This window comes from Felis catus, chromosome B2 (assembly GCF_018350175.1).
Source record: "Felis catus isolate Fca126 chromosome B2, F.catus_Fca126_mat1.0, whole genome shotgun sequence".
NCBI classification, from domain to species: Eukaryota; Metazoa; Chordata; class Mammalia; order Carnivora; family Felidae; genus Felis; species Felis catus.
The window spans coordinates 90382472-90403361 of NC_058372.1; the positions used below are offsets into that span (position 1 = coordinate 90382472).

Consider the following 20890-nt stretch of genomic DNA (forward strand, 5'->3'; position numbering starts at 1 on the left):
CCAGTTTACGAATTCTCCAACATTTCCTTGTTTTAGAACAAAGTGTATATAGGATAAAGGCAAGTTAAATAAAATTCAATAATAAGGCTTTACACATTGTTAATCTATACATTGGCATAAGTCAGAACTGAAATTAATGGATTATATAAAGCATGGATTTAATTTGTGCTTTTCTCTTTTGAAGACATGATTCATGAGTACAATCATATATTATGGAGACAAGACTATAAAAATATACAAAAGCCTTGTTTCCCCACAGTCAGTGAAATTTCCAGTATCATAAAGATGTTTAAAGAAATTGAAAACAATAAAAACACTCTTCCTTGGACAAAATCATGTCTAAGAACAACCATTCAAAATAGAGTTTAGGGAACTGCTGAAGACGAAAATGCTTCTAGAGAGGCATCTGGAATTTTCTGTTGTTTTTGACCTTCCTGTGGAATTACTCAAAAAGTGACTGTGGAAATCTGAATTAGAGGGAAGTCACGTATCTGGGTGCTTTGTCAAGGAGAAGTGGAAAAAAGTACTTTCAGGAACAGTCACCAGGCAGAATGTCAATGCAACTGAAGAATATAAAATAAGAGAGTGATGAACACTGTATCTGCTGCCTAGCGGTGCCTGCCTTCTCTCCTTCCTATCTTTTCTTCTTTGGGCTTTGGCTTCCATTTACTCCCACATTCAGCTGGACGCAGCCTTCCCAAAGAGCCATTAGTATAACAAAAGTCGTTTTTATTCTTTCATATGGACAATTGATCTTTTTGAATTTTATATGATGAAAATGTCAGGTAATTCTGACATTTTAATTATAGTCTGAAACATACAACCTAAGGACAATCAGCAGTGTGGGTGCTTTGGGTGGAATTAAGACAAATTCTAACCCCAGCTTCCAACCAAACTGAGACCTCTCAATCTCTCTGGAGTTACCATGGTATGCCCCATAGGCCTCAACAACACAGAGGTCGTAATTCTTGCTTTTCCCTCAATATCTCTCCATATTTATCCCTTAATTATGTTTTCCCAGAGGCTAGAACTTTGGTCTTATTTTCATGGTACACATTTAGAAAAATATGCAACTGATTGGTTTTAGTCAGGGAAAGGATAGACTCATGCTAGCTTCCCTAAATAAAAGAGAAGGTCATTTTGATAATGAGTAAAAGTGAAAAGGGGAGGGAAGCCTGGGATTTGGCCAGAAAGGAGACAGATTGACAAAGATCTAAAGCACACAGTGTTTAATTTACCCATAATCATCTTACATCTACAACCCTGTCAAAGAAACTGTTCCATATATGGCACATCAATTAAAATTCAGAGTAGAGCAAAATCATAGTTAATAATCACCAAAGAAATTGGAATGCTTAAATTACTAATATTCTTTTGGAATGTGTTCAAAGTCAATGAGGGTAGATCATCTGGAGAAGACCCAAAGTTCCTCAATGAAAAACTCCTGAAGCGTTTAGAGACAATAAAACAAGTATCACAAGTCACCTAGGGAGATTTAACATTAGTTAATCACAGCCATTAAGGATATAAAGCTTCAGCTTTTTTTTTTTCCCCCCAACGTTTTTATTTATTTTTGGGACAGAGAGAGACAGAGCATGAACGGGGGAGGGGCAGAGAGAGAGGGAGACACAGAATCGGAAACAGGCTCCAGGTTCCGAGCCATCAGCCCAGAGCCCGACGCGGGGCTCGAACTCACGGACCGAGAGATCGTGACCTGGCTGAAGTCGGACGTTTAACCGACTGGGCCACCCAGGCGCCCCAAAGCTTCAGCTTTTATACTATGTCAGAGTTCTAACTTATGTGCTGATACTAACGTGTTTTTTAAAAAAATGTGACCATAAGAATCTCTCTAAAGAGCATACTAATAAAATTTATTTCAGTAAGTTTCATGAATACTTGGAAAAGTCTTCTGTTTTCCTTATTTTCAACTACAAAAAACAAAACAAAACAAAAAAACCTAAAAAACAAATCTGATTTTGATAGGTTTGCTAGCTTTCTGGGGAAATGTCTTTATTTCATAGGATGTCAAGAGACTGTCATTTAAGCTCAGTGTAATATTTTTCAGCATTATTGACATAAGTTGTTTAATACTAAGTTAGATAGAAAATTCTGTTAACTATAATGCCCTGTTGAAGTTTCACCAGTTCAGAATCTCTCATCTTCTACCATTCTGTCTCTTGTAAAAAGTTTTCCAACTGTGAGTTTCTTTTTAAAAAGTAAGGCAGATTTTCCCTCTTATATAAAATTAAGGTTTATCACACACACAGCTTCACTAACCCCTAACATTAAATTTAAGAAAATATCATTTAAAATGAAATTATTTTTAATTAATTAATTAATTCATTCAAATGTTTCTGAGAATTCTGAAAATTACTATCAAGCCCTGAGAAAACTGCAAAAAAGAGAGGCCAAAGTCCCTGCCCTCATAGAGATGACAATCTAGTATGATGTATTTAAGCACAAAATATTTTTATGAAGTATTTAGCAGCCACGTATAATACTGTTAAAAGAAAAAATATAAAAATGAACAAGACATGGTCCCTTACGTAAAAGGCATGTACAATTTAAGGAGGCAGAGAAAACAGTGACACATGGAGTATGGATAACACAGGAATGCTAAACATGGAGCTGGTGGGTCTCCTTTGTTCATCCATTGCACTGTATTTACATAGTACCTACTGAGTACCAAACAATGTACTGAGCACCAGGGATACGATACATATGTTCCAAGGCTCAGAATGGCTATACTACTGTTGATGAGAAAGAATCACTAGTAATCAGCCCTACCTGGCTACAGAAGCAGGGTACAGGATGGATGGAGTAGTATTTAAAATATTTATCCTTGGTAATTTTAGTGTGTTAGCTTGAAGAAGTATGTTCTCGTTCAAAAGTTTCTTACACTGAGTCCCAAGGACCTCTTCAACAGAATCACTGCTGGTGCTCATCAAAATAGATTTCTGAGTCCTCCCCTAAAACCAACTGAGTAAGAATACCTAGGGATGAGGTCTAAAAATTGAATTATTAACAACTTTTGAGATGACCACTGCACTACTGTGTGAAATTGGTTAATAATGACCACCAACTTAGTTTTCTTCTTCTGAGTTAAAACAAGTTTAAAAGGAAACATATATAAAACCACCACTACAGAGATGATTTTAAAAATTCCCTAATAACCTATGTTAATTTACCTATATAAATGAAATATTAGGAAATATGAAGGTATTTCATATAACCAGTATAGCCCCAAGATCATTTCCCAGATGGGTTTTTATAATGCAACTAGATTTCTATTCTCCATAATTCAAATGCCACATTATGTAAATCCTGTTGATATGAAGAACATAAGGGAAAATAAAATATGACCCTAAATCTTCATTAATTATTTCATTCTGACTTGTCAACTTATCATTTTGCAAATTATTTTCTACTGCAGCCAAGAGAAATATTAGTTACAACTTAAAGTGGCAATTTCTTTTTATTAAATGATCCATCACTCCTTGTTCAGTAAAATAAACTCTTTTTATTATTAAGAATTTTCTGTTTAGAGGCTCCAACAGAAGCCATTACAAGGTTTTAGGTCCTATAACATACTTGATTTTATGGTTTCTTAATTTGGTTAATTAATTTAAATAGACTCATATGAAAATTATAACAGAGAGGACAGCACTGTTTCATTTGGCAGAAATAACTCCAAATTAATCTTAAACACTACTGGTAACCAAACAGCAGTTAAATGGGCATATGCCATTAAAATAAGATTACAACAATAGATTCAAGCCAACAACATTGGTAAATTTTAATTGCTTCATAAAACAGTTTACATTTTTACTTGACATTTGTTAGATTAATACATTTAAAAATATTATATTTGTTTTTAGTTTAAAAAGCCATTTATTTTAAATATACAAAATAAAATCAGTCCTGGACTAGGAAAGAAAGTGAATTTGAGTTCTGGCTCTGTTATTTGCTTTGCCAAAGATGTGTTCTTCACATGAGATGACGATTAAAAGTAATGAAAGAATGAAAGCTCAGATAAATCATCATTCAAAAAACTAGAATGCTTAGGTAACTCATATTGTTTTGGTGTATTCAAAGGAAAGAAGGACATGTTATTTGAAAAATTCCCAAAATTCTACTTTGAAGCATTATTAAAGAGCAATGTGATTTAGAAAAAACAAAAAAAATCTCTTCGATTCTTATTTCCTCCAGTCCACAGATAGTCACTAGTGTCATGGATTATAAAAATAGAAGTATATAATGTCAGTGAAAACACTGCATTTAGTAAAGCAATAGCTCTCAAACTCTAGAATACTTCGAAATCACTCAGAAGGCTTATTAAAAACACAACTGCTGCTCCTATCCTCCGCCACCCTTTCAGATTAAGTAGGTCTGGGGCAAGCCAAGACTTTGCATTTCTAACATGTTCCAAGGAGATGCTAACACTCTTTCTACAGGAACTTTAGAAAACTCTGTCAGAACTAGTTAGTATCAACACCACTGAAGGGGTAATAAACAATAAAATGAATTTGGCCTAAAAGACTCAATGGTGAGATCAGTAAATGACTGTTATAAATTGACACCTATATTAACTATTTATTCCTCATTTACGCAAGTGTGTATGTATCCAACACCACACAAAATAATTTAAAAGGCCACTTATCCTTTAACAACTTTTGTGAAGGTGTTGTGCAAGATGAATGGGAAGTAAAAAAAATAAAAGGAATATTTAAACCTGAGATTATCTGAAAACAGGAGGAAAGAGGGCAAGGATTAACTGTGAAATGTTGAATCAAAGACTGTTTCCTAGAAATTTCCACTAAGAAGGAAGACTGGGCAGGAAATATCTGAAAAACATAGACAACATGGCAGACAGATGTTCCATGGAAAATGTCGCTGAAGAATGACATTCTTTAATATAGGGTATTTGTTCTTGCAAGGGTTAAAGAATGAGGCCTCTGAGGGTGAGAAGTTTTATGTCCTAGACGTTTATGCTTTCATTCTAACTGGCACAGCCTATAACGTGGCTTGCTCTCAATTCTTTCCAACTTTCTTAACCTGGATTCCTCAAGAGAATTAAGTCTTAATGACCTAAACAAATTCTGAAAGTGCATGGTCCCCACAACAGCAGCAGCAGCATCCCCTGTAACCCTATCAGAACTACAAACTAACAGCCCAATACCAGGTCTGAGTCAGTAACTCCAAAGATGGGGCCCAGCAACCTGGTTCAACAAGCCCTGCAGGTGATTTGGATGCATGTTGCATCAAAAGCTGAAAGCCCTGCATCAAGTCATCCATCCAACTGTAAGTTAAAAACCAAAACCAAAAACAAAAACAAAAAAACCCTTCTCCTCCACCCATTTAGAACATTCCAATATCTTTGGGAGGATGGAGAGCACAGTCAAATCATTTTCTGTGTTTTGTAGTTCTAACGAGGAGTGCCACAACAGATGCGTTTCAGATATATTTATGTAACACAAGAGCATGTAGGCACAAAATAGTTTTGATTGGCATGGCCATGTTACCACATCTGTGTTATCAGGTAAATGCAATTTTAAAAGGTCTGGTACTGCAGGCTGTGTACCCAAGAGACATCTGTGGAGGGACGCTACAAGTAATTACAGAGTTCTCATTTTAGGCCTGCCAGTGCTGGACAGCTGAACACACTCAGATCATCTGAAGATCTTTTCACATCAGCACACAGTTTCTTCGTGTACTTTTTACATCTGCATTGTAATGTTATTTAGAAATACCATAACTTAATTAACCAGTCCTTGTCTGATGGACATTTATGTTGATTCCAATCTTTGTTATTTAAGGCAATGTTGTCAAATAACTGTTCACAAGCCATTTCACAAATTTGTGAATATATCTTTTGGATAATTTTATAGAGTGAAATTGTTGGGTCAAATATATATGACTATTCATTTAACTATTTCCTTTTTCTGAGTATTATCTATTTTATTATTGGAGATGTTTTTATCAATTTGTTAGGCATTCTTTGTAGATGGAAGAAGATAATATGCTTTGTCTTTTTCTATACTGCAAATATTTTGTCCTAGTCTACACTTTATCTTTTGACTTTGTTTATGGAATCTTGTTTAGAATGGAAAGTTATTTTTCTTAAATCTATCAGCATTTTTCTCTGTGGCTTCGGAGAAAATCATAGACAAGGACATAAAAACAGACATAAACATTTTTATTTATTTATTTAGAAAGAGAGAGAGAGAGAGAGAGTGCATGCATGCAAGTGGGTGAGGGGCAGAGAGAGGGAGAGAGAGAATCCTAGGCAGGCTCTGCACTGACAGTGGGGCTCGAACTCACAAACCGTGAAATCATGACCTGAGCCAAAGTTGGACACTTAACAGACTAAGCCACCCAGGTGCCCAGTCATAAACTTCAGTACCATTGTGTGGCTCTGGTAATCCAATAGTAGGCACAAACATCACTGGATTTTGCTGTCACAAATACAGACACACAGATCTGAAGGATGCCCATAATACAGTGCTAAGTGGAAAAAAAAAAACACGTTGAAGAACAATTTTCATAGTATTATTCTAAGTATATATGTAAAGGATGTATATGTGTTTAAAATTAGAGCTCTAGATGGACACAACCAACTTAAATACCTCCCAAAATGAAAATGGGAGTGGGGAGGATAAAAAGATGTTTCCTTTGTATACTCTGTATTGTTTGTCCTACCCACTGAAATAAGCCCTAATAGTTTTACAATGAAATATAGAAATTATACTGAACAGGAGAAATGATCAACGATGGCAATGAGATTATAAGAGTATATATACAGGGGTGCCTGGGTGGCTCAATTGGTTATGGATCTGATTCTTGGTTTCAGCTCAGGTCATGATCCCAGGGTTGCGGGACTGAGCTCCACTGAGCTGAGCGTGGAGCCTGCTTAAGATTCTCTCTCTGCACCTCTCTCTCTCTCAAAAATAAATAAACATTTTAAAAAGAAGAGTACACGTATAATATACTACTGTACTAGTATATTTGATATGATTATTTTATTGCTAAGGAATTTATGGTGTCAAAGTAAAAACTTGAAGGAAACATATTTAACAATGTACTTACAAGGTCAGTGATGGTGGTACTTGTGATCTAAGTGACAAATTTATTTATTTATTTTTTTAGAGTACCTGGAAATGCTTTAAGAAAAAAAAGACAGGTATTCTTGTAGAAGAAAATAAATAGCATTTCAAGGTAAAGTATACAGAGGTCAAAGGTACAGAGAATAAATCTAAAGGGTGGTAAATACAGATTTTTGGCAGAAACAGACATATGGACACAGGAGCAGGAATATCTGGAAAAGCAAAATACAACCTCATTATAAAATATATATTAAGATAAAAAATTGATTCAAGACTCAGAAAAAAATGATACCACTAAAAGTGTGTACTTAAGAAATTATTTTTGTGTTAGAGAAAGTTTTTAAACTGAAGAGAGGGAAGGCTATCATTGTGCCAAATGTGGATTTTTATAAAGAAATATATATCATATATGATGATAAAGAAAATATGACTCAAGGAAGTATTTAAAAGACAACAGTAGACAAAAGATAGGAAAAGCCAGAGATGATTTTATCATTGTAAACTGATACGATAATGAACAGCAAAAAAATTTAAAGGGTGGGGTTAATTTGAAACAGGGGGGTGCTCTGTTTTTTATGAAGAGTCGAGATGAGCAAAAGAGTAGAGAGGTATTCCTAAGAATGAGTATGAAAGTTGGAGACAGATCTTATAAAAGGGAACTTTGATTTAAACATTTTAAAATATAGCTTTGCAGCCACTGAACTGCTTGAAAAGTTAGTACAAGTTCATAAAACTTCTTTAAGAAAAATAAAAGAAGCCTTTTACCTAACGTGGGGAGATGGATGTTACTAATATGGTTAAATTAAAATAAAAATTTCCCTGATGCTTCCACCTATAAGAGATATATTATTCTCTTGAGCATCTAACGAATTCATGTGCTCCTCTTAAACATTTATCACTGACTACCTTTTTAGTTATTTTTATGCTTGACATAGCACCTTTGCAAGTCTGCCATTATCCAACAATTACATGACTGGCACTGGGGACATGACAGTGGGCAGCCCAGCACTGGTCCCTTTTGCTTTTGGAGCCTTTACTTAGTTACTGTGATAAAAGAATGGAATCTGAGAAGATGGGGAACACAGAAGCTGCTATTAATTACACGAACAACTATGGGAAGAAACAGCAACAACAACAAAGAAAGGAAAGGAAAAAGAAAAGCATAATTAAAAAATTAATAGAGGTCCTTCCTTAAAGTCAGCAAATTACTTGATTTAAAAGTCATGATATTTCAAGTTTCTTCATTACTGGTCTTCTGGTGTCATCTCTCTACATTCTTTTTGCTGTTCGAAACCTCCATGCATTTGAACGGCTGTATATTTCCAGGCCGTTACTCATTTTTCTCTTTACTTACTGCCAAATTTATCTGTGGAAATTCTACATACCTTTAAACCCAGTTCTAATGATTCACCTCCATTCTCTCTAGGGAAATTAATCATTCCCACAGCACTTTGTTCATACTCGTGCCTTCTGTAAATCTCAATATATATATGTTTCTTCACTGCCGTGAACTACTAGGACTAATAATAAAATAATAATAAAATACATGATTGATTAAATGCTTATGACATGCCCAGCCCAGTACTAGGTGTGATGCATAGTTCTCTATCTTACTACTAACAACACTATTAGTGTTTTACAGATGAGAAAAGCGAAGCTCAGAATTTTAATAACTTGCTACTCATTCAAGAACAGAATAGGGAATTAGCCTCAATGGAAAGCCTACTTTCTTTCCATCAAGTTATATTCCCTCCTTGGGTGCTCCCTAAGGGCAAGTTTACATCTTACTAATTTTGAGGTCTCCTTGTCATCCCCTGTACCACTCTCCCAACTATGATTCAATCAGTGGGTACTTAATAAATGATAGCTGAAATTCCAATGTTAGAAAATACCCATTTTCACAAAAAGCATTTATTTTTTTAAATATTTATGAGAAGTTTGAATGTAAAAGTTTATAAATTATAATAAGATATGGGCTGAGTTAATACTTTCACAGATGCATTTATTACAATGTGGGGTATCAAGCTAACTTCCAATTATCCAACCAGATAATTGATTTTCCTGGATTGTTTTAAAAAATTTATTAGCAAACATTTCACTGATATTTAATAAACTAAAATTGATACTGGTTAGTCATGTCATACTGTTGTAAAGCTATATGTGTATGTATTTTAATGCCATTGCAAAGTTCAAAATTTGTGATTTAAGAAAGAATTTCTAAAATAAGCTAATTTGAGAGCATCTTAAAAATTTTTTTTGGTCTTTGAAGTCAAAGTTCCTAAATCAAAGCTACCTACATTTATAATGAATCAAATTAATCATATTCATGAAAAAAATGTCCTACTAATGGACATGAATGAAGAAAGCATTCTTATATTTTATAATGGTAGAAAATTTGACACTACTATATCTGGATTACATCCAGAAAACTATTATTGCTAAAAGTAACAGTTCAGCCCTGAAAACAGGGCTAAAATAATAAATTTTAAAATTGTCTATTTTATTAATTATGTCTATAACAACTAGCATTTATTATCCGATATTCCTGACAAGCAACTAAACTACTAAAACATATTTTTTAGTTTAAAATGATGTGGTTAAATGTTTATCAGATGTACCATGAAAATACAAACTACCTCAAATAGGGTTAATTTACCTTGTCCTACCTATATAGAAAACTGTATAATTCACTGACTAGTCTTCATGCATCAAATTATGCAAATAAACCCAGAAAAGTAATCTGGAGTAGAGAGAAGTGGTTCCGCAGCTCCAAGCTGTGTAATTAGATCTACGCTCAGCAATTTAGAGCCACCTCTGGACTCTCACGCTGCGAATCTGCAGTTCTTCTCAAGAAACCTAAGCTTTTAAGTGATAAATAGATTCAGGTTATCATTACTGAATTATATTTAGGGCATTACCCTGAAAGTGAAATATATTCTTCACCAATTTCTTTAAAGGAATAATTTTTAATATTTATAATTTCTATGTTTGAGTTGGAGGGAGCTCCAAAGGCTATATTTGGTTAAAAGAAATCCACGATACTTTACATTTTCTAAACCCTAAAAGATACCTGTTATCAAAATGTATAATAACAAAACAAAGTTGGAGAACTTAATGTACATTACACACTATGACAGCAAAAATAATCATTTTTGTAGCTAAGTCCACTATAAAAAATATAATCTTACAATCAATTCGCCATACATCACAACACCATACGATATACTTAGAAGCATAAGACAGTTCTATTTCAGCAGAGTCTAAAATATTAAGACAACAGGTTCTAAAATTTCAAAATAGTAAGTACTTTGAATGCACTTCCCTTTCTTATAAGCTTTTTCTTTAACTTAAAAATAATGCTTTCTTAGATATTAAGCATATGTATGTACTTTTTTTTTAGACAATGGATATCTATTTTTCCACTAGCATACATATCTTTTAAGGTAATACAATTTATGTTATCCAACTGATGCTTGAAAATTATCTATAAATTCTTTTTTTTTTAAATTTTTTAACGTTTATTTATTTTTGAGACAGGGAGAGACAGAGCATGAACAAGGGAGGGTCAGAGAGAGGGAGACACAGAATATGAAGCAGGCTCCAGGCTCTGAGCTGTCAGCACAGAGCCCGACGCGGGGCTAGAACTCATAGACCACGAGATCATGACCTGAGCCGCAGTTGGCCGCTTAACCGACTGAGCCACCCAGGCGCCCCTATAAATTCTTAATTCAAATCTTGTTCATAAGTGTACCATATACATTTATGCCTTGAATAATTTGAAATCTAAATTCATTTTTACAACTTATTCACTATATTTATAAACAAGTAAAAATATTGTATATGCTATTAATGAAAGTGAATTTTATACATTAAAATGGTCTTAAGCATGTTATAATTTTCTTCTAGTTTTTTATACAATACAAAGCAAAACATCAAGAATATTAATATTACTTGTTCATTAAAAATCAAGAATATTAATAGTAATATTAATATTACTTAAGTTTAAGATATACTCAAACTAATGTTTTTGTTCAGGAAAAAATTCTCACCAATCTAGACAAAACTCTTACCTGATGCCAAACTAACCTATACAACATATTTTAGTCTTATTTTGAATACAAACAGTGTTTCAGACCTTTGTTTGAATCATAACTCAGCATCTGTATAGCAGATAAGCTTGGGCAAATTTACCCGTGCTTCAGTTTTTACCTGTAAAATGGAGATAATATGGTACCTGCCTTACAAGGGTCATGTAGAGACAACAAACAGTAATTAGAAAGTACCCGGAAAATGTGGTCCATTCAGTAGGACCAGCATATAAAAAGTGGTCCATTCAGTAAGAAAAAAGTCTAGTTGTTTTACAAAGGTTTTCCTTATATTCATCCCAAATCTGATCCCCACACATCCCACTCCCTGGGACCAAGGTCAGTATTGTTCTCTAAGGCAACAGGAAATAAATGCACTTGTTTTCACACATAACAATTCTTCAAACATTTGAAAAATTCTACCATATCTCCAGTATGACTGTGCTTTCTTCAGCGAAACATCACTAGTTCTCAATGCTGTTTCCACAAATGATAGTTATTATGATTTGATATAGTTTAATTTTTATTCTTTATTTTTTTTAATATAAAAAGAATGTACTAGGGGGCCTGGGTGGCTCAGTCGGTTGGGTGTCCAACTTCAGCTCAGGTCATGATCTCGCGGTTTGTGAGTTTGAGCCCTGTGTCAGGCTCTGTGCTGACAGCTCGGAACCTGGAGCCTGCTTCAGATTCTGTGTCTCCCTCTCTGCCCCTTCCCCACTCACACTCTGTCTCTCTCTGTCTCAAAAATAAATAAATGTTAAAAAATTTTTTTTTAAAAAGAATGTACTGAAGAGAATTCGTTGAAGAAATGACTGGAAATCATGGAAATGTGCATAGTCCTTGCGACTAAAGTGGTTTCACCTTGATTATATAGTTTAATATGACTTTACATTATATTTTCAAAGATGTATCAATTTGAACTGTAATTACTGAGAAACTTGAAATAATTGAAAAGGAATATGTTGGCCTCTGTCTCTTGAAGATGTGAAAAAAGATTTTATAATAATTGAAAGATAATATACTTTCTGAAAAGAATGTTGCAAAAAATTTTATCACTGAAAATCACTGGGTTGCCATAGATTTTTCATACATATTACTGATGATTTCCTGAGGCCAGATTTTTCCAGGTGGAATTTAAAAGCATATTCTCTGCATCTCTTCTCTTGGCAGGGCAATAACAGGTTAAATGAAAATGTCAATTTTGCACTGAAAGGGTGGTAAAAAGGCCAGGTTCTAGTTGTAATTGCAAAGCTTATTAGATTTCTGACTTTGGGCACATTATTAGGTTTAGTTTTGTCACCTGTAATAAAAATGTGGACTAATGAACTTTCATAAATTCAATGATAAAATAAACATAATAATGAACTATTAAATGTCTTTAAAATACCTTCCATCTGGAATAAAATTATATGGTACCTGATGAGGAGATGATAAATATATGGTTTAATAAGTACAACCTATAATTTAAGGGGAAAAAATGAGTAATATCCATCTTAATTTTCAAGTAAATCCTTTCCACAGGATTTTTGGCAATGATTCAAATTATAGAATATTTATGTCGTGTTATGATTTAAAGATTATTATTTATGAAGTATATTCTTTATATCATACATGATGTTAAGAAGCTTGTGACACACCTATAACTGCTATTTATGCAAAAACTATTTAAACTATAAAATTTATTTTGTTATGGTTTTTTTATGTAAAAAGCATTTATACAAATTAACAAACGCGGGGGGTGGTGGTGCTAAATTTTGGTCAGGAGAGTGAAGACAGCATGAACTGTGGAATTCTCTGTGTGTTGAGTTCACAGTTAGTGAGGATGACCCACAGCGCTGGAGAGAAAGGTACTCTGGAAAGGTATACCCTCTACTTTCTGGCTCAATTCTAGTTTCTAGAGGTGCTGCAGCATTTTTAGCTACAGGACTATCTTATCATATATGCAAATATATGCATATATATGTCATATATGCAAATATATGTCATGGAGGAGGCACAATTGCCTGATGAGTAAAAGATAACTACATTTGAAAACTTACAGGCTAGTGCTTTCAGCCAGGGTATCCAATTAGTATTCAAGTTGGTATTCAAGGCCCATAAGGAAAAACCACTGGTTTGCTAGGTCTAATGTATACATGAGAAAGTAGAAGACCAAATCCCACCCCTACAAGAAAAGCTAAATTGATATTCCATACATGAAATGGAATGGAATGGAATGGAATTGATATTCTATTCAGTCTACCTGGTATTGCCACAAGAACAGAAACTACTAATCCTTATGCAAATTATGAAAAACTAATGTGCAGAACAGTGGTTTAAAACTTTATTTTGGCTGTGGAATTCTTTCTTCCAACAAACTCTACTGTAGTAGCTCAACATATATATAAAGATGAAAGCTACTGAGGTGGACCTGAGAGATCCAAATCTCATTTCTCCCTCCCAAACAGCATACCTTTCCTGCTCCCAACTTCATGAGAGCAATTCCTGTGGCACCTCAGAGCACCCTGGAGAAGTCTGAAAATAACAGCTACAGAAGGAACTCTTCTAGTTGAAAGGAACCGTTCAGCATTGTATTTCCTTTTTTGTTAAAGGTTTGAAAACTCTAAAATCTCATCATCTCTTTCATTCTTCTGGATGATAAATTTTTGGAAAGCAATGAAAATGTTCATTTTAAAAACCAAACACTTTCACTGGTTTCTAAATACCATTCTCTACTAAAAAGGAACCAGGTTGCAGAAATGATTAATTCCAATTCTGGGACTGGGGAAGGTCAAAAGGGCTAAGAAGCCAGTTTGAAGGGGCTCCCAGTTGCCAAATTTGGGCTAATATGATTATCAAAGTAAGTAATACCATAATGGATTATAAACCCTTTGAGTAAAATAAGAATCCAAATGAATAGAAAAATAATAAATAGGAGAGAGGAGAAGCTCTTCCTTACATGCAGTGGAATGAAAGGAATGATGGAGTCCAAAACTCATTAATAGATGCTAAAATGAGTGGTTGAAAGTTAATTATGAAATCTGTGTATTTACACTTTATGCATAATCATTTGATTAACCTTTGTTTCCCTCGTCACATTATAAGCAACACTAATACAAAATGTCTCTTTCTGTTTTCTGTCTTCAGCACAGTCTGGAACACACAAATATTCAATAAATACTTGCTGAATAATGGCAGTACTATCTTAGTTTTAAAAATCATTCTTTTCAATACCTAGAATTAAGATTGATGACTCAGATATAGTTCACATGCTAAAATTAAGTGTAGCAGTTTCTCTACTGGGCATATTACCCATTGAGTTTTTACCTTACCAAGGCAAATAGACTATATAAAAAGAGACCCTAAATCATGAACCATTCTCAGTAATTTAAAGTTTGTAAGTCTAGAATCCTATTTCCATTTTTAAATTTCAGTCTGATTGTAAGTATGAAAAGGTTTTAAGTATCACTAATTTTTAAAAGTTCACATGGGGGTGCCTGGGTGGCTCAGTTGGTTGGGCGTCCAACTTTGGCTCAAGTCATGATCTCGTGGTCCGTGAGTTGAAGCCCCGCGTTGGGCTCTGTGCTGACAGCTCAGAGCCTGGAGCCTGTTTCAGATTCTGTGTCTCCCCCTCTCTCTGACCTTCCCCCATTCATGCTCTGTCTCTCTCTGTCTCAAAAAAGAATAAATGTTAAAAAAAATTTTTTTTAAGTTCACATAGATATATACACACATAAGTAAAAAAAAATAAGGAACATATATTGAAGCCAACCTACTTGCAATGGTTAAGTTAATGATAAAATAATTTAATGATGAAGTTCTATAAATCCAAGCACTCTGATTTTAGGCTGTGTCAAAGATGTTCTCAAATATGTCCAAAATCTGAAATCGATGGCCCAAACTCTACTGCTCCTAATTAGTCCCCGTAGTACAGATGTAGATCAACTTAATTAATTGCTAAACCTAGGTCAATCCAATAAAGGCTGCTAAGACAGAATAAAGAATCTTTCTTCAATACATTATAGTATTGCACACAGAAAAATATTTTACTGACCTCTATGACAATCCAAATTGCAATGACATTTATTATTGACAGACCCAAAATAGCCATATCTATTCTGTAGAGTAAATTAAGCAAGACTAGCTAGTCTATTACTATGCAAATAAAATTCATTAGTAAGCTAACAATTTCATTTCTACAGATGCCACTGGACTTCAAGACCTATTATTATTCACCATTATAAGATGTTCCGGACTGAATCTAATTTCAGTAAAGTAACGACATAAAATGCATTTTTAAACCTTCTATCAGTATTTTTCATTTCTTCTCTTAGACAATAATCACTATTTATAATTCTTCAACACCCAACTGTGCATTTAACATTCTCAAATTACACACTTGAAGAGATCCTTCCTAAAAGAATATACTTTTAAAAATTTGGGCAGAAAAAAAATCACACTAAGCCAATATACTCTCAATCAAATTTACTAGCTAGACTAATTAAAACTGTACTGCTATAAAGGAAAAATCACAAAATTATAATTTGTCTTAGATTGGCTCTTAACTATCTCTATTTTTTAGGCCACTTTCATAAGCACAAATGTAAAATACCTCAATTCTCCACAAATCTGACCATTCATTAAGCCATTTAAGCTTATCTAGCCTTTGCTTCATATGATCTCAAAAATATAGCCACAGGACAAAGTAAATCAGATACCATAGTCAGAAAACTGAGATGTTCATGGACAAGAGGACAAAAAGACTATTGGAGAGAATATGCAATTTGGGTAAAGTTTGAAAACTTTTTTTCTTTTTTTAGATTCTCCCCCCCCCCCCCAAGTAGACAGCAACAGTAGACAGCAGACTATCTTACTATGATGGTTTAGTAGAGTACATATCCTTTCCAGAAACCTAGGTCTTGCTAGAAAATACTCCTCCCTGAAGTTCTTGGTTTAGAAAAATGGTCACGGCCATCTAAAAGATGGAAAGTGAAGTGCTTTAATGGCAGAGAATGTCTCCACTCCCCCAGAGCCATTTTCTCCCATTTAAGGGTAATAAAGGAAAGAGGCTCCTTTCTAATCTCTCAAGAAGACAACTGCTTATATCCCAGGGTAAAGGCTTTCTCTTCCTTTTTCAAGAGGACATTTGTTTATATTCAAGAGTAAAAGATAAGGTCCTTGGGTCAGTTGGTCTACAGTCTCTCTTCCTCCCTCACTTCTGTCCTTTTCCTCCCTTCTCCTTTCTCTCCCTCTTCTTCCTTCCTTTCTCCCTCTTTCTTCCTCTCTCTCCACTCCTACATCAGAGGGGAGGATAGACAGATGTGCCAGCAACAACTATCCATAAACTTTAAGGTTTATAATTTTGTAGCTCATCTCCTATGGTGCAACCCATATGCACTGAGGTAGCCAGTTCTCACTCATATTACCCAGTGGGAAGCTAGGAAGGGACAAACAAAGGTGATGATTTTTGAATAAATATAAGGTCTATTCCAAGTGTCTCCAGTTTCTGTTTCTGAGCTTGTGTGTGTATGTGTATTTGTGTGTATAAAATACTTAATGAAGTTAGCTTAAACCCTCCTCTAGACTTAACAGCTCTCTGATCATATTCTAGGAGCAGCCACTAACTTGAATGTTTTACAGTCTGGATAGTCACAGCTGCATTTCCCATCTACTTATAAAACCAAGAAAAAAAAAAAGATATGGGACTATTGTGTTTCTCCCTTAAAAAACAGAATCCTAATTTATAATATTAACCATAGAAACATAATTTCTTTCTCCCCACTCACTCTCACTTAAGTATGCTATAAGACAATAACAACAACTAAACATAAAGTCCCCAGCTACAGATAAGACAGTAAAAAGCTGCAATAGTAAATTAAGTTTGAATATTCGCCTCCCTTGTATGCACTTTGAGTAAATACATGAATAGTATCAGATTTCCCTGGGACACAAAATCTTATACTCAGCTTTAATAAAAATAGTTTTTTCAATTTTATCAAAAGATGGCTATACAAATGTAGTCAACAAATGCTTGTAGTGGTAACTAAAGTTATTAAACATATCTACCAAATGCTTGCAATTCCAAATATCAGCTGGAAACCAGTAAATAAAGAGATTCAATATATCACTTTCTAAAATGAAATAAATAGCTCTCAAATTAACTTCTGACAACTTAATGTGAAATATTCTGAATGGCTGTCTAGAGAATTTTCTATGGTGTTACTATAAAAAGAAAAATGATTACAAGCAGTCAAACCCTGTTTTAGTATTTCTCAAGTCTACAGTATTAGTGTTATTTAAATAACAATATAGATAACTCAAATAATAGTATAAAATAAACATGTTTGTAAATTGGGTTTTACTTTAACAGAATAAAAATACTGAATATAAAAAATACTGAACCGAATACCATAACACAGACTAAATGCTTTTATACTATTTAAACTAAAAAGTATGAACTTATTATAATTTAATACTATAATTACAAACATCAGCTCAATAAATTACCAAAAAAATCTAATAAATTCACTTCCTAAATCTGGAATATTTTATTTCAAATGGCTATAGATCCATATGAAAATCTGAAATAACAAAATTTATAACAAATTGTATACATTTTAGCTAACTTCACTTCTTATGTAAAACAGATATATCAGGGGTGCCTAGGTGGCTCAGTCTGTTGAACATCTGACTTCGGCACAGGTCACGATCTCACGGGTTTGTGAGTTCCAGCCCTTCATCAGGCTCTGTGGTGACAGCTCAGAGTCTGGAGTCTGCTTCAGATTCTGTACCTCCCTCTCTCTCTGTCCCCTGCCCTCTCAAAAATAAGCATTAAAAAAATAAAAAAAAAAACTAAAAAAACCCCGCATAGTTATATCAGAAAATATGCATTTGTATTTAGACTGGTTACATGCATAAAGCATATGTGCAAAGCTGAAGAGTTACAGCTGTTTTAATGGAAGGCATTCCAGAGGCATGAAAGGGAACTGAGAGAAAATTACACAGTAATATGGTTAAAAACAAAAACAAAAACAAAAACAAAACAACCCAGTAAGAGGGCAAAGAAATTTGTACTGCCTTCACATTTTGCTACTTTACACATGAAGAACAACAAAGACGATACAAAGAATGAGAAAATGGATAGAAAAGTTACTAACTTCTATAATGAAGTTATACTAATCAGACACTTAAAAACAGAGACCATATACAATTATATGATGGATGAAATGTATGGAACATAAACTTCACCCTGCGGTCTTGACTTGTTATATATGTTCCCAGGTGTTCAGCAAAGTATCTAATATAAAGATAATGAGTTTCAGGAAAATAAAATTACTGGTTTTGCTTCTAAGTTTTTACAATATTACAGACAGCACTTTTGATCTTTTGGCTAAATATCTGTAGTCTGTACAAAGACAGATCTAAACTTAGTTTATACCTTCAAATTTTCTAAACATCATTCTGAGACAAATTGTTCCACTGTGCTCTGTGAATTTGTGCTGTAAATTCAGAAGCACTAACTGCCGATGTTAAAAAGTTCACATTCCTAAACATATGTACATACTTGTATTAGTCTGTATGTATCAGGAGAAAACAATACATTCCAGGGGTAGGAAGTACTGAAGGTAAAGTGAGGTGAGGGTAAAGTAGTTAATAAGACTTTTCTTTTTGCACCTTTGACTTAATTTACTTGTTAGAAGAATATGAACATCCTCAAAGAATTAGGAAAAAACAATATTAATAGCAATGAAGAAAAAGGGCAATACCAATATTCTTCATTGAAAAATATTCCCTTTGTGAGAGGGGCTAAGATGCTGGAGTAGTAGGAGGACCCTAGGCTTGCCTGGTCACTCAAACTCAGCTAGATAAATATCAAATCATTCTGAAAATATACGAAATCCATCTGAGGACTGACAGGACAAACTGTACAACTAGAGAGAGAGAAAAGGCCACACTGTGGGAAGTAGGAGGTGCAGAGACGTAATGTGGGGGAGAAATGGATGGAAGGTGCTGCAGAGAGGAGAGAGCCCCATAGAGAGAGGTGAGAAAGAGGAACGCACAAGGAAAACACTTCCCCAAAGACATGGATGGGGAAAATGAGAGGGGTTGATTTTCATGAGTTTACAACTATGGGGCTTGGTGACTGGAGTTTTAGAGTTCTGCAGTAAGGCAGGTGTGGAACCCTGAGGGCACTGCAGGGCTCCTGTGGAGAAGGAGGGCAGATAGCCTGGGGGAGCAGATGGTGTGACCTGAGGATGGAGTGCAACACACTGGGAGGGACATCCTCCCTTCTTGGGGTACATCTGAGAGGTGACAATGCCTTTCCAGGGACAAAGGAGCCTGTGGGTGCCACTTCTCTCCCCTGCCTCTCAGCATAAACTAGCTTTAGTAAGCAACACGGCACCAACAGTGGTGTAAATTGCTTACACCAAGCCCCAGCCCCCTGCACCTACGCAAGTGTGCCTGAGAACCAGCACAGCGGGCTTCTCACCTAGAAGACCAGCACAACCCCTACCCCTGCCATGCACCACATCTACTGATCACAGATTTCTGAAAAGCTTCACCTCTAGTGGAAATATCATGAGGTCTCTTTTAACAAGCAGACCATAGCGCACCTAGTTAAAATTCATCACACTCTGGGCAACCTTCAAACACTCCCCACCGCAGACAAGGAGAAACTCTACAGAGGACTGGCCTGAGGGAAAGAGCAGCCAAAACACAGCAACAGAGTGCACACAGCATACACCAGAGACACTTCCTGAAGTGTCAGACCCTGGACAGTATATGCCCTCTTCTTTATAAAGCCAGTACTCTCAGAGGCAGGAAACATAACAGGTGTTTCTAACACAAAGAAGAAGACAGAGACCTGCATAAAATGTCAAGACAGAGGAATTCATCCCAAAACAAAGAACAAGAAAAGGGCAGAGTCAGGGAATTACTCAAAAAGGATATAATATGCTTGATCCAGAATTTAAAGCAACAATCGTAAGTATACTATCTGGGCTTGAGAACAGTATAGATGACACCAGGAAGTCCCTTAACTCAGATAAAATACCTAAAAACTAGTCAGGACAAAATAAAAATGATATAACGTAGATGCAAAACCAACCAAATATAATGACTACCAGGACAGAAGAAGCAGAGGAATGAATAAGTGATACAGAAGATAAAATTATGGAAAAAAAAGAGAGAAAGAAAAATCTTGGATCACAAATGCAGATTTAGGGAACTTAGAGAGTCCATAAAGCATAAAAACATACATAGCATGGAAGTCCCAGAAGAAAGGGAAAAGGGGACAGAAGGTTTATTTGAAGAAACCATAGCTAAAAACTTCTCTAATCTGGGTAAGCAGACTTCCAAAACCAGGAAGCACAGAGAACTCTCATCAAAATCAACAAAAATAGGAAACACCAATAAATATCATAATTAAATTCACAAAATATAGCGGTAAGAAAAAATCCTAAAGGCAGTAAAAAAGAAACCCCTAACTTACGAGGGAAGACAAGTAAGGTTAGCAGCAGATCTCTCCAAAGAAACTTGGCAGGCCAGAAGGGCATGACATATGTAATGTGCTGAATGGAAAAAATATGCAGACAGCAATGCTCTAGCCAGCAAGGCTGTCATTCAGAATAGAAGAAGGGATAAAGAGTTTCTCAAACAAAAATTAAAGGACTTTATGACCACTAAACCAGCCCTGCAAGAAATATTAGAGGGCACTCTGAG

General features: G+C 34.9%; 1 protein-coding gene across 4 annotated transcripts in view; it reads right to left on the bottom strand.

The window, feature by feature from the left end:
- The window catches only part of ASCC3 (activating signal cointegrator 1 complex subunit 3), a 361492-nt gene that overhangs the window by 171189 nt on the left and 169413 nt on the right, over positions 1–20890 (bottom strand). The window lies entirely within an intron of this gene.